Source organism: Erpetoichthys calabaricus, chromosome 16, assembly GCF_900747795.2.
Source record: "Erpetoichthys calabaricus chromosome 16, fErpCal1.3, whole genome shotgun sequence".
Lineage (NCBI taxonomy): Eukaryota > Metazoa > Chordata > Cladistia > Polypteriformes > Polypteridae > Erpetoichthys > Erpetoichthys calabaricus.
In genome coordinates, this window is record NC_041409.2 from 32,130,001 (window position 1) to 32,146,029 (window position 16,029).

Here is a 16,029-nt window from a genome sequence, read left to right on the forward strand (position 1 = left end):
GTAAGGGGGGCAATTTCTAACAATCTTTATAGATATAAAAACAGGACAGCACCTTTTTTGAGCCCCCCAGCCACTATACCTAGCATTTAGGCTTGGATGAAAAATCTAGGTGAAAATAACACCACTCAGCACCAGTGGTCTTCATCTGGGTCTTACTCTTTAAATCAGTTTCATAGTGGCATGTGGACAATGACGAAGACTCCCAAAGGAACCCAGTCGTGGAGCTGTGGAGTTGTGCAGCTTGACCTTTCTCATCTTGCATCCTCGCATTGTCTGTCATACTACAAATAGTGAAACAGAGCGCAATACTATCAACAATGGTGTCTTGATTTTACAAAGTAATTCCCAGACAAAGAAAGGAGAGCTGATACTACAGAAGGCAATAATAACAGATATAGATAGCACCTCATCTGTCCAGTGTAGTAGATCACCATATTCTTAACCTTTCCAGGATTACCAAATTCCCATTTCTTAGCCTCCCTCTTCCACCCACCATTGAACCTTTGTCACAGCTCTCATTTCAACTTCAGACTTTTCCTCCCTCTTACCGGAGGTAATTTTCATCCGCATAGCAGAGTCACCTCCAAGCACAGGCATGGCCTCTTTGGCCACAAATACACCAAGCTAGTGCTCCTTCCAGATTACTAGATTACTCCTGGTAATCCTGTGTCACACAGCACTGGACAGTTTGTGACTCGGGGTAACTTTCTAGCTGTAAGCCCTCTTCTGCCTACTGCTAGCCTGGAGGTTTCATATGAGTCTGTCCTCCAGCATCTTAGGTAATCAGTATAATAATCCTCCCAGGATGTATTACTTATAAGACATAAAGCATCCTTGGAAGACATCACACATTACAGGGGTCCTCACCGTCTAGCAGAAGTGCTCTGTCTTTGATTGTGCTGGTTTCTTTCTCTCTCATGTGGGGGTTTCTTATAAAGAAGTCCCCTGCCCTTGTTAATTACAGCCCTATGCCAGGTGGGTACCCCCTCTCTAAGTGCAACCCACATACTCACATCCCAATATTACCAGAATGGGTACCATAGCTCACTTCACAGATAAGAGCCACATTCGCAACCAGGTACTTTAAACTGTAGTAGGAGTTGCTGTGTCACTTGCAGATTTGTTACCAACAATACCCTTGTATCTGGTGCCTCGTGTAAATTCAACATTAAACAGGCCTCTTGCTAGTCTAAAAATCATTTTACTGTATTTCTTACAGGAACAATCAAGTACTCTTTGCTTTGAATTCTCTTTTAAGGTATATTTTGTTTTAAGAGACATATTCACAAAAACTGGTTCTAACTTCTTTTTCCAGTATATTAATATTTGGACTTAAACAACAGAAAGCTATTTACTCTAATCCCACTGCCCTGTCCTGCTCTCTCAAATATGTACAGTTATGTTTTTCTTGTTTTTTTAAACATACATGTCTAGTTGAAAAGCAGCTCCACTGTTTATGGTGTTTACAAGAGGCATCTGTAGTTGAGTAACAGTCAAAGGTAATACCAGAGAGAGGCACAAACCACGTTCTTCTCCTGAAGGGCACTGACCTCAGCCCTTTAGAAAGTTGTTTCACTCTTTATATTAAAGTCTTCATCGCCAGGCCAGCACTTCAAATCACAATCTCACACATTTAATTTTAAAGTACCACACTTATCAACTCCTTCGCTGTCCACCTGGCTCTTTTCACTCTGCTATGGGAGCCCAATCTCATTAGGTGATGTGCCATCATTATAGCACACTAAAATGAGCCATTCCAGATGATTATGTCTGTATTATATTTCTGCCTGGGTTTCTTCCCTGGCTGTGGTTCAAATCTTTGTCTTATGTCCTTTTGTTAATTTTCAAATAATGTTTTTATGTTAATGTCTCTTTGCTTTACTATTTGCCTTGGCTATGTTCCATGTTTTTTGGTTGTGGACCCCACTAGGAAATGCCCCCTGACCTACAAATCCAGAGGGTGTCCCACAGATCCTTGCAGTTAATTTCAAGCATGCCTGGAAGTAGAGAGTTTATTTGTGCCTTAATGTACTATTTGTGTTTCCTTTCGATTACATCTTTGCAATCTATATTGAGACTTTGTGTGCTCAGATTGCATTGTGTTTCATGCAATTCCATTTTGTCTGTTTGCTCCAAGAAGCTTCATAATGGTTGAAATACTTTTTGTGAAGAACAAATCTTTTCTTTTTATGAAGATTCAGTGCTGCCCTCATTACTAGCTGAGGTTTCATGGTGATATTCCCCTCTAGTGGCCATTTTTGGAAGTGCATTTGGAACCTATTGGGACTTAGGTGCTTTGGGACTCCCAGTCTATAAGTGCCTTGCTGCGATCCTGTCTGACGATGTGCAGAGTTGGAAAAACTTTTCATTTTGTTGAGTTTGGGGACAACTGTCTGAAGCCACTTCTAGTAGCTAAGTCTTTTTTATGCAGTTTAATTTCATTTTCTGGTGTACATTGTTGCATGAAGGCAGGATTATAAAGTGAACTACTAAATGGATATTAATTCAGTACTACTACTATTCAGTGGATATTAATAATACAAAAAAATGTATCTCTAACAACATGCAACAAGTCTTTTGCGAATAACATTGCACTTTAAAGTTCAGCTGCTAATTAAGAAGTGTTCATAGGTGTCAAAATGTGTTTAAATAATTGCTCATCAGACTGAATTATACCACCCCAGTCCTTATGAGTTGCAACTGAACAGACCGCATGGCACAAAGAATGGCCAAGCACAGAACCAACATCAGACTCGGACTGGCTGATATTCATTAGAGAAATCAGCTGATGAAAGCCCAATCGGTGTAATTCTACTTAATATTCTACTGGCAGTTTGTGCTAAATTTGTGTCTTTGTTTTTTAGACTTGTTCTCTTCTTTCTTTTTTTGATGCATGCATTTCTGCACTTAGTTTTGGTATTCATTTTGGCTTTTGTGCAATTTTATCTTTATTCTGTCATTGTTTCTGCACAGCCAATTTGTTTAATGGGCCATTTTGAGTGTTTTGTTATTAGCAATGGGGACTTGCTGGTACCCTGTGGTGACCAGAAGTCGTGATGTGATTACCACATCTGGGGATGTTCAAAAACAAATCTGTGCATACATTTGTTAGTGTTCACAGTTCTTGATAGTCAGAAATCTTGTGTTAGTTAATTATGATTTAAGCCACCTTTAGGAACTCTTCCATTTCTACTATTTACTTGTTTATTTTTATTGTATATGCATGTATGTGTTTTATTAATTTTATGCATTTATTATAAACTGAGGGCGACACCGTGGGTCCTGGGTCCTCCCTGCGTGAAGTTTGTATGTTCTCCCCGTGTCTGCATGGGTTTCCTCCAGGTTCTCCAGTTTCCTCCCACAGTCCAAAGACATGCAGGTTAGGCGCATTGGCGATCCTAAATTGTCCCGAGTGTGTGGTGTGTGTGCGTGTGTGTGTGTGTGTGTGTGTGTGTGTGTGTGTCCTGCGGTGGGCTGGCATCCTGCCCGGGATTGGTTCCCTGCCTTGTGCCCTGCATTGGGTGGGATTGGCTCCAGCAGACCCCCGCGACCCTGTAGTTAGGATATAGCGGGTTGGTTAATGGATGGATTATAAACTGATTACATTGTTTTTGAAGTTCTTTCTTTTACCTCTTGTGAAGCACTTTGAGCTACACTCTCTGTATGCAAATGTTCTGTGTAAATGAATACTGTTATGTAACAAGGCCCTAGCATCCACCACAGATGATGTGCTTGACTCAATACATTTGAGAACCGTGGCCCAATTGACGTACTTTGACCCACACACACAGTAAAACCAACAGTCAGACATCAGCTATGGTGATATGTATGGCAGATATATAGTAAAGCACAAAACAAATGCATAATAATATTTAAAGTACAAAACCCCTCATTACAGCATAGACTCTGTCACACACGTGTGCTTGAGAGACCACGTCAGGGCTTGTTGACATGTAATTCCACCCTAAGTAAAGGGTCAGTACGGCCTTATAGCACTTCTCCTCTTCTTCCCCCTGCAGATGCGGAAACCAACATCTCAGCGGCTTATAACATCACTTCTGCTCCTGGCGCTCTTGGGTTTGTCCCTTCTTCCTCTTCACCCGCATAACCATCACCACCACCATCCTTCTTTAGTCTCGTCTTAGACTTGTGTCTGGAAAGAAGTCCTTATGCTTATTCATTTTTGGTAACAGTTATAAGGGCATCACCACTGGTGCCCAACCCTTAATAATCTCTTTTGTCTTTTTATTACACCTCCCAAACATTCGCCACTAAACTATACAAAAATTTGCTGCACAATTATGGCATTAGACAAATGTGATAGATGTAATATGAATAGTAAAGTAACTCCCAATGAAAGTATGACCATCCGAAGTGAAATGATTTAATACATAAAACAGCAGAGGAGGATGGTGAAGTTATGAATAAACCTGTAATTGTCTTGAATCCTGAAACTCAGGCTTCTTTTCCTTCTACTGAAAAATAATTTATAAGACCTAGAAGAATCTTCAATGAAGATGAAAACTGTCAGGAACACTAGACAGGAGAATCTGTTGTCGAATGGCTGCTGTTGCCAACTTGCCTCTTCTTCTAAATTGGAAAATCCAGATCTAAGGCTTATCAATTATATTTTGTGTACTGAATGTTATAGATGGGCGGCACGGTGGCGCAGTGGGTAGCACTGCTGCCTCGCAGTTGGGTGATCTGGGGACCTGGGTTCGCTTCCCGGGTCCTCCCTGCGTGGAGTTTGCATGTTCTCCCCGTGTCTGCGTGGGTTTCCTCCGGGCGCTCCGGTTTCCTCCCACAGTCCAAAGACATGCGGGTTAGGTGGATTGGCGATTCTAAATTGGCCCTGGTGTGTGGGTGTGTTTGTGTGTGTCCTGCGGTGGGTTGGCACCCTGCCCAGGATTGTTTCCTGCCTTGTGCCCCGTGTTGGCTGGGATTGGCTCCAGTAGACCCCCGTGACCCTGTGTTCGGATTCAGCGGGTTGGAAAATGGATGGATGGATGGATGTTACAGATTATTTCATAGTTACTGTGTTATGAAAAGTGCAGAAATGATATTTTGTTATAAATAATTCTATGCAGAAAAGTGTATTTTGAACAATTTAGCAAAAGAGAACAATTTTGAGTGGTCGCAGGAGTCTAACATCCCCTTTAATGTATTAACATTTGTGTCTTTGGCTTTTGATTCATTTTCTAGTAACATTACCAAGACAAAGCTTGATGATTGACTATACACATGAATCACCCAGCTGATTAATACAACCCCTTTCTCCATTCCATAAAACGAAAAACTGCTCTCCCTACCAAATTAGTCAAAGGAGGAGAATCTGGACACCCTAAGCAGGATTACAGTGAATCAGAGCCTATCCATGTAGTATAACATGCCAGGTAGGAACAGGCCTTGCACTGAGTGCTAGGATACATTCAAGAGTAAACCCACACATAAACATCTTTTGTATTCACAATTCAATTGTGAAAATAAAAGGAAAATCATTCATATCCATGGACATTAACACTTTGGAACCTGGAGTTGACTTATGCCGACAATTACGGGTGAAGGTGGATGTCAACTAGTCGACAGCGAGGGGTAGAGGGCGTTAATCAGCTGTACAGTCATATGAAAAAGTTTGGGAACCCCTCTTAATTCTTTGGATTTTTGTTTATCATTGGCTGAGCTTTCAAAGTAGCAACTTCCTTTTAATATATGACATGCCTTATGGAAACAGTAGTATTTCAGCAGTGACATTAAGTTTATTGGATTAACAGAAAATATGCAATTTGAATCATAACAAAATTAGACAGGTGCATAAATTTGGGCACCCCAACAGAGATATGACATCAATACTTAGTTGTGCCTCCTTTTACAAATATAACAGCCTCTAGACGGCTCCTATAGCCTTTGATGAGTGTCTGGATTCAGGATGGAGGTATTTTTGACCATTCTTCCATACAAAATCTCTCCAGTTCAGTTAAATTTAATGGCTGCTGAGCACGGACAGCCTACTTCAAATCATCCCATAGATTTTCGATGATATTCAAGTCAGGGGACTGTGATGGCCATTCCAGAACATTGTACTTCTCCCTCTGCATGAATGCCTTTGTAGATTTCCAACTGTGTTTTGGGTCATTGTCTTGTTGGAATATCCAACCCCTGTGTAACTTCAACTTGTGACTGATGCTTGAACATTATCCTGAAGAATTTGTTGATATTGGGTTGAATTCATCTAACCCTTGACTTTAACAAGGGCCCCAGTCCATGAACTAGCCACACAGCCCACAGCATGATGGAACCTCCACCAAATTTGACAGTAGGTAGCAAGTGTTTTTCTTGGAATGCGGTGTTCTTCTTCCGCCATGCACAGCACTTTTTGTTATGACCAAATAACTCAATTTTTGTTTCATCAGTCCAAAGCACTTTGTTCCAAAATGAATCTGGCTTGTCTAAATGAGCATTTGCATACAACAAGCGACTCTGTTTGTGGCGTGAGTGCAGAAAGGGCTTCTTTCTCATCACCCTGCCATACAGATGTTCTTTGTGCAAATTGTGCTGAATTGTAGAACGATGTACAGATACACCATCTGCAGCAAGATGTTCTTGCAGGTCTTTGGAGGTGATCTGTGGGTTGTCTGTCACCATTCTCACAATCCTGCACATATGCCGCTCCTGTATTTCTCTCTTGGCCTGCCAGACCTGCTGGGTTTAACAGCAACTGTGCCTGTGTCCTTCCATTTCCTGATTCCATTCCTTACAGTTGAAACTGACAGTTTAAACCGCTGAGCTAGCTTTGTGTAGCCTTCCCCTAAACCATGAGACTCAACAATCTTTGTTTTTAGATCTTTCGAGAGTTGCTTTGAGGGTCCCATGCTGTCACTCTTCAGAGGAGAGTCAAAGGGAAGACAACTTGCAATTGACCACCTTAAATACCTTTATATCTCATGAGTGGACACACCTGTCTATGAAGTTCAAGGATTAACGAGCTAATCAGACCAATTTGGTGTTACAAGTAATCAGCATTGAGCAGTGACAGGCATTCAAATCAGCAACATTACAAGGGGACCCACATTTGTGCACAGCCATTTTTTCACATTTGCTTTAGTTTCATACAACTAAATACTGCTTCACTAAAAATCTTTGTTTGGAAAACACCCCAGTACTCAGATGATCCTAGGAAATGAAAGACATTCCACTGTTATCTTTTTTGTTGAAAGTACAGTACATTATTATGCAGGCTGAGAGGGGTTCCCAAACATTTTCATGTGACTATAAATGTTAACAAAACTTACTGTTACATTATAGTTTGACTCTCTTTGCTAGATGGAAAGTTAACTTTGTTGACTTGACCTCGAATCCCTGCATGTGCATGAGTGGTGTAAACAACGTCTAAAATGGCATCAACATCTGGTGATAGACCGCAGCAAATGTGAATAGCAAAATACCATGTTGACAATGTTTTGCGTATTATTGCTGAATCGGACTCTGACTTATCAGACTCTGATTTTGATGCAAGTGACCTGGAAATTAAAAATAAGATTGAGGTACATGCATCAACTGATTGCTTCCCAGCTGATCATAGTGATGAACACATTTATGTAGCTCATGTGCCTATGGATACGTTTGCCTGGGAGGACTGCCATTTATGATGACAAGCAGTATAAACCAGATTGCATTGTATGTAGCAACAGACGCCTGAAACAGTGGCTCCAGTGCAAACAGTGAGATGTGGCCATACTGTTAGCATACCTTGCAGGACTATGCTATGTAATAACTATGTGAATTCATATAGTGTAGAGGCTCATGGAACATAAAACACAATAACATTTGTCATAAATAAATATTTTATGTTTATTTACTGTGAATCCATTGTTTAGTGTGCTTTTCAGAAAACTGAGTTTTTTGGATAAAATATTCAGCAATGGGCCAAAACAGAAAAAAAACAATTAGCCCTCAAAGCGTTAATTATTCTGCCCAAAGGCTAGAAGATGACCAGGAGATGAAATGTAGTCAAAACCAGAAAACATGAAAATAAAACATTTTGCACCAAATCCTAATTGCTAATCAGTAATCAAATTCAGAGGGAAAACAGAAAGTTCAGAAACCAGAAATCCGAGAAAGAAATTTGCATGATGTTTGATTTTGTTATAATCCAAATCACAGATATGAATGAATCGTTGCGCCAGTATTTAAGGGGATGCGCTAATGCTGTAGGGCATGGCACAGTCCAAAACAACGTTCCTTGGCAAAAGGGGACAGTGTGCCGGCAAAGGGAATCATAATGCAGTGGTGCCCACATGGAAAACAAAATGATGTTGCAGCACCATGAAATAAAAAATCACTCTAATCTGGAAACATTATAATGCAAAAGTAACTGCAGAGAAATCTTTCTGAAATAAATGAAAGCCATAACCCCTTGTTTACTTTTGCTTAGAAAAATTTACTCTAAGAGGAATTAATTTTTAAAGTAAACATCTCATAACATTAATGTCTTATTCAATTAAAACTTCTACTGCCATCATGCTTCTAGATTCCTAATCAAGTAAAGTGAGGTGGTGAGGGGAATAAATGGTCTGTAATGTAGAACGTAAACTACTGTATGATCTCCTGATGAAAGACCAAATTTAGCTGACCTAGGCCTACTTGTTACCAAAAAGAGCTCAACAAAGCAATGAGGTTACCTTGTAGAGGGGAACAGGGTAGTGAAAGTAAGGCGGAGGGAGAAGGTCCATACACCACCCCGGTCTGAAAATCTGTGTCCCAGTGAAAAAAATAAACATTGACAGCAGGAGGATAATTCAAGATATTTAATTAGTAATTTTCCTTATTCATTTTGCTCTTTAGAAGTGCATTCAGTATTTGTCAAGATCTCCCTGTACTCTTCTACATTTAACAGACAGAATGTTCCCGCACTTCCCAGACAGAGCACTTCTGTAAATCCCTATGGCACACACCTCTCTCAACTAAAATATTTTAATGAAAGCACCAGGAACACAACAGAGACACTCATCTTATCTTGAGGACAGAGCAAAAGAGCTTTTAAAAATGAGAGAACTCATGAAATTAAATGTTTCTGTTCACTTTGTACCACTCATGATGGTGAGAGCAACAAAAACACCTTTCTCCCTTCAGCCCATTAAGGAAGCATTTATACCTGGAAATCAGAAAGTCATGAAATAACATTTTCATATGCCACTCTTTCCACTTCTAGTGAACTCAAAACATAGGTCATTAACATGGCACATTCACCAAAGAAAACTTTGGGCCTCCTTTACTCCTGGAAGTAACATTCATCTTGTATCCACATTGTATTCAATAACTAAATTGGAAGCCTGGTGAATCCGTTACAGACGTTAATTTGAGGGCACACTGAAGGGAGGCTAGAAAAACAGAACAGTTGATCATGCAGTTTCCATTTCCCTACTCCAGAGAATGGAGAAACACCAGCCGGAAGAAGAAGAATGGCGTCAGTTTTGAGTTCAGATCCTCCCCTTCCACCAAGGAAAAATAAAAGGACTCTGTCACAGGAAGAGGTCATCATTTGACCAAAGGTCCATTGAGAGAACTGTAAAAATTTCCTGCGACTGTTGTCTAAAGGACAAAGCAACATTTGCCACCGCACTATTTTTGTCTCTGATTGCTTCAAGGCCAGGGGCCTTATTTATAAAGCTTGTGTACAGACAAAATGCACCTTCCCATACAGACATTGTGATTTATGAAAGAAAACTTGATGGAGGAATGTGTGTATATTTACGGCAACTCTGACCCATGCATACACAACATTTCAGAGAAACTGGGAAATGATGACACCCTTAAGTAAGCAGGGAAGCCAAACCAGCTAAATGATGACTTGCATGTTTAATAATTCATATCACTGAGCCGTTATTATAATGTGCATTGACATGACAATCATAGGAGACCTCAAAACCAATGAATATGATGTACAGACTGTATTTTAGTTTGCATTTCAGAAGAACAATGCTGCTTATTTGCACTGAAGAACTTCTTTGGTTTTTCATCATTTTGTATCGACTACCTCCTGTCACTTCTCAGGGAACTGGCCGACAGGTCAGGAATATCTCAGGTAAGCTTCACTCCATCATCCCTGCTGTGCTGGAAACCATTAACTAGTGAGGCACTACATCCAGTTTTTGTATGGTGTGGGTATGCATACAGAAAGGCAATTTGCAGCAGTGTCCAGTTCTCCTAACGTAATCAGATCACTTTACTGCACTCATATTGCAATAAGGGCACCCAGCGAGAATGACACTGCTTTTGTTAACGATAAGTAGTGACATTCCATTAGCACACAAGTCATCTAAGATGCGAGTGGCAAACAATGTGGCTAAGTGTCCAGGGACACTCATGATTCATTTATTCTGAGGCAAGGTAGCTTGGGCAGATGTGGTGGTGCTGTACATGGTGGCTGTTGTGTTTGAAAGGTAACTGGCTGAACCCTCAGTGTTTCATATGGCCTGTACCATTCATTGTAACATCACGTCATTACATGTGTCAGGTGATAGTGGCTACCCACTTAAATGCAGGCACTTTACACAGCGCAGCGCAGAGAAAAGGTGCTATAATGGCACATATAACAGTGTGCTCTCAGAGCACAGCCAGATACTCTTGGGGTCTTGGCGTGTCAGGAGTACGAGGCTGCTCTAAGATCCAGTGATGGTTGCAAATGTATGAGGTTGATTAGTATGGTCCATATATAGATGCTTCAGGGAGACATTTGAGCATACTCACATACACATATTTACAACGTAATTGTGATTTATAGAGGGTAACTTGTGTATAAATGTGTGTATGACAGATTTTATAAATCTTTTTTTATGTTGTACACATTTTCCTGTTTTTGGGCATTCACATATTTTTACACTTTAAACCATGCAAAATTTTTTAAATGACATTCCAGGGCAGTCAAATAATCTTCCAAGTTGGGAACGTAAACTCATTTTTGTGTGTCTCATTTACACCAGATAAAATTTAGCTGGATTACATTACATCTGTCATTAATGTATTTCTAATATCAACATCCTCCCTGTACAAAGATCTGATATGGCCTTTCCTGTGCAAAATTCAAATCAGCTCGTGCAGTTGATGTACGTGAATAGAAAACACATTTCATTTACACTTGTGTTAAACAAATTGTCCATTTATTTCTGACCACCTCTGTGGTCTGAGAGATTTGAACCCAAGTGCAATTACACCATGTTTTAAATGTGGTCATGTGCTATCAAATTGTGATTGAATCACCAAATATGCACAGTGGCCAGGCCAGGATTTGACCACAGGTCAGACCTCTAGTCACAGAACCCCTTTGTAGCAGGAGCCTATGGATGGTGGTGTAAACTAGAAAATCTTGGCACTGGCGTATCTTAAAATGTGTCATTTAGTGGGTTCATGAATAAAACATTGGCTTAGTGGATAAATGTATGCGTGCATGTATAGACCTTCACACCTCCAGCAGCAGCAGCCACACAGGGGCCTGCCGCAGGTGGTCTGCAGGCAGACTCTATTGGCCATGACTCACCCAATTCCATTTTAATTGCTTATACTTTTACTTGTGCTTTCTTGGCTCTGTTCACAAAGGAAGTGGCTATATATGATGATTTCTTTTAATATTTGTATCAATAAGTGGTGGGTACAAGAACAAATGTCTGCCACAATCCTCTCTGAGCACAACAACAGAAAGAAAAACACATTTGGTACAAGAAATTGTAGTTGGTGTTAATGCTGTTGAAAAACATGAACATGTAAGTGCCATGTGTAAAGGAGAAGTGTTTCATATTCAGCAAGTACTCAGAAAGATGGCACCCAGGAGGGGGCAATCCTGCTCTACTGCCTTATCAGTAGCATTTCTACATTTCCTAACATAGTCATTTAGTTAACGGAGAAGATGAACACAACACACTGAGGGCATGCACTCAGCTCATGGCAACTCACATATCATATCCAGAGACCGATAAGGGCCTGCTTTAAAAACGTCACTCTGCTATTATCCCTTGGCACAGAGTGCATCAAATAAATTCTCTAACAGAAAAGGCAAAATAAAATCCCAAGGTTAAGATATTTTTGTACAGCTGTGGGGAGCTTTAATCAGATTGTCAAGATGTTAAAAAGAGCATCATACCCAGGGAAAGGCTACAGAGTGACTGAACACAAACTACTGGATACCAAAATGCCCAAGGTGTGTCTTACCCTCAAAATGCCCTTTCCCTCAAAATACTTGTCCCCTTGTCCATCAGTCCCCTGCCAGTGCTCACATTGTACAATTGCACTGTCCCAGTGCTTACTACAAAAATTGTTCTCTATTCAGTCCCCACCAACACTCAATGTGTAACCCATCCTTACCTGCAAAAGGTTCTAATAATAATGCAACCAATAAATTGTAATAATATGCAACGAGTTGCCATATGCCAGCAATTATTACCTTTTGTTTAAACTGAAGGCCGTGGCTTTAGTGATCCAAAGGCTCAGGGAGTTACTCAATAAGAAATCAACAGGTTTCCTTGAAAAGGACACTAAATGTTAGGCTTGCACACAGTGGCATTTTTGGAATAAGATGTCTGGTGGGCCATACCAAGATGTTCTTATATGTTGTGGTGCCCGGCGGGCATCCATGCCCAGCTGGGACGCCTAGGAGAAGTGGAGGAGGGCTTGTGCCTCCTCCAGGACACGAGGGGGCGTCCTCCCTGGTGGCTTTGGGGACCACGGGTACGGAGCTTGGAAGCTCAACCCTGTAGGGGCCCGTGGTCACCGCCAGGGGGCGCCCCAATGCCTTGGGAGTGTTGGCCCTCAGTACTTCCGCCACACCGGGAAGTACTGGGGGGAAGAGACTTGAGGGCACCCGGTGGACTTCCGGCTTCACCTTGGGAGCTTCCGCCACACAGGTGTGTGGCTACGGAGGCCCTGACGATGCACCTGGAGCCCATCCGGGGCACATAAAAGGGGCTGCCTCCCTCCAGTCAGGGCGAGAGTCGGGAGGAAGAAGACGAAGCATGTTGGAGAGGAGTGGAGGCGGACCAGAGAGAGAGAAAGGCATTGTGTTGTGGCCAGGACTTTGAAGGGGTGATTGGTGCTTTGGCACTGGTTTGTGCACTATTACTAATATACTGTATAATAAACGTGTGTTGGGTGACATGAATGTGTCTGCCTGTCTGTGTCCGAGCCAGTCTCCACAATGTATAAAGACTTCTCTAAAGTAAACATTAACTTGCCAAACTAATAACATCTGTCCCTGTTTTGCTAATGACTAACGTACCATGCAAGTTCGCACACCTTTCAGGTCACAATAAAAATCAATCAATGGGATACTGGTGTCTGTCTGGTGTGTCTCATTTGACATCAGATCATTGTGATCCTCTCCGACACTGTCACAATTGCGCAAAATTTAAACACTGTAATAAAAAGTGACAGCCTCACCATCATAGGTCACCATGCTGCACTTATACTCGACATTCAGTTGTTCACTTGACTCCCTAATAGTTCATGTACCAGCGGCAAGTGAGAGACAACAACAAGGGTTCACTGAATCCAAAAGTGCAAAGTGCATATTTATTACAAAAGTGTCAAATGTACATTAAATATTCAATAAATAAACATTAATAGCAATGCATAAAAAGGAAACGTCATAAATAATTAAACCTGTTAAAAATTCCAAGCAGAATCTCTGTGTTCTTTTGTTCCTCTTTTTCCCAGTCAGCCAATAAGCAGAAACCACATGGCAATGCAAGCAATGAATTATTCACCTTGATTACTCCATCCATTTGCCAAATCTCCGTTGGTCCTGCTGACTGCAACCCCTCACTCAGGCAAAACTCACTCGTCTTCACTGCTCTCTCAAAAAGCAGCAGCCCTGATGCCATTCATCCCATTTCCACTTCTGGCTCTGTCACTGACACTTCAAGTTGTTACCCGCAGGAGAGCTCTCTGCCACTTCAAATTGGTAATCTCAGTGTTTTAACTGGGTCCTCCATCTCCCCCACCTCCACAATCCTGTTGCAGGTTAGATGCATTTAATCATTAACAGAAACTCCATGGTGCACAGAGATCACTCAGTCTGGTGTCTCAGCATCTCTCATTCCACGTTCACCAAAAACTGACCCCTCTCATCTTCCTGCTCTGGAATCCCTGGTGAAGTTAATGAGGGGGTGACTACACTGATTGCACTTGCATATTAACTAGCTGATTAGCCCCCATCAGCTGCTCTTCGTCAACCCATCTTTATCAGCAATGCCTACCTTTACAGAGGTGACCATCTTTAAAAATAGTGTCACACCCCATCCCCAAGCTACCAGCCCATCCTGCCGGGATGATCTCTTACCTCATCACATAACAAGGCTGGAAGCCAAGATTTAAGATATGGACCTCACAAATCCTCACATACTCAGCCAACCCTTTCTAAAATGATGACATAAAAAGAATAAAGAGTTTTTAAAACATGATAAAACCATTAATAAATGTACAAATCATTAAATCATCTTCCTCCAGGCTTGGGAATGTGGGTTCCAAATTTGGCATCATCGTCTTCCTGTTCTTGTCCTTCTATCTTTGTCCCCCACTGCCACTGGTCCAGCCAACCACTGCCATCATATGTTGGGATCACCGACTGGGACTTATACCCGACACTCAGTTGTTCACCTTGAACCCTTGTTGTTGTGTCTCTTATTCTCTGTTAGGGTCACACAAACTATTAACGGCTCAAGTGAGTAGCTGAACGTCCGCGCCCTCACCTCAGGGCTGAGCTTCAGAATGATTGTGATAGGATAAGTGATGCAAGGGTTTTTTCACAAGAGAAGTCATAAAGTCCAGGACCAACCTTCTCAAAGGTCTTGTTGTGAATTGGTTTCTATTTTTCATTTTGTACTGTGTTTTCTGGAACAATTTCGGTGATCTGACATTCATTTTGGGGGTTTTGGGGATCATAAATTATAAATGTATTTGTGAATTGCCTTACTTTATTTACTTTAAATTGTGTTGATTACTTTGATACTTTCCGGCTACCATTTTGGTTCTTGCTATTATTGCCATTCTGGGACTCTTATCATTATGGCAGCTGCCTGAGTGGTTAGGCATGTGTCCTCAGAGGTTGTGGCCTTTATGTAATGAAGCGATGGGTTTAAAGGTTGGTCAAGAGACCAATACCTTGTCTGAACTGCAGATAACAAATCTATTTCAAAGCACTTACTACAATTTTTGTTTAATTTAAAACATTTTTCTGGTTTTGATTTTAGCACCTACTCTTTTTGACCATGACTTTTTTCTCTCATTTTGCCTTTAATATACATACAGTATATTTGATCTGTTAGTTTGGACCCTTTTTCTGTTGTAAATTAAACATGGGACAAAAATAAAGGGTTGGGGCACCCTCAGGCAAACCTTTGTGTATTAAAGAGCAAAACAATAAACACAAGTTAACATGTATTGTGCATAGCATCTTCACAGACACAAGGCTATCATTACACTTTGAGAAAGATGGTGGTGGTGCCAGTTATCAAGTTGGTGAGACTGAAGGGGCGGGTCCAGGGGTCCTGGATCTGGAAGTGATGTCATGTGCTGTCAGAATGTTGATTTCTGGATCTGGAGGGGCAAGAAGAGGAGAAGCATTGTAATGCAGCGCCAACCCTTGGCTTGGGGTGAAATTATAAAGTCTACACACTCTGAAGTGGTCCACCAGGCATGCATGTGCGACACTGCCTTTAATATCTGTCTCCTTGCTGCTTCACAAATCATTATTGGTTTGCTTAAATTATAGGTCTTAATGATGTGAGATGTAAGTGCTGCTGGTCTGTAATAATCCAGTGTGAAAAGTTGCCTGCCTTCTTTGGAACGGAAACAATTCAGCATGTTCTCCACCCTCCACCCTCATTTGTTGTCTCCTCACTTTGTCACCCGTTATGGGCAGCCCATACTAATTGTCAGGGACGGATTTATCACTGGCATACCATTTGAAGCAGGTCATTCGAAGAAGGTGGAGGTAGCGGAAAGAGGCAGAATCTGTTTAAAAATGGGTTCGGGGCATTAGCT

At 41.3% G+C, this 16,029-nt stretch overlaps 1 protein-coding gene across 3 annotated transcripts in view; it reads left to right on the top strand.

Annotated features, from left to right (window-relative positions):
* The window catches only part of rgs6 (regulator of G protein signaling 6), a 160,047-nt gene that overhangs the window by 62,333 nt on the left and 81,685 nt on the right, over nucleotides 1-16,029 (top strand). The window lies entirely within an intron of this gene.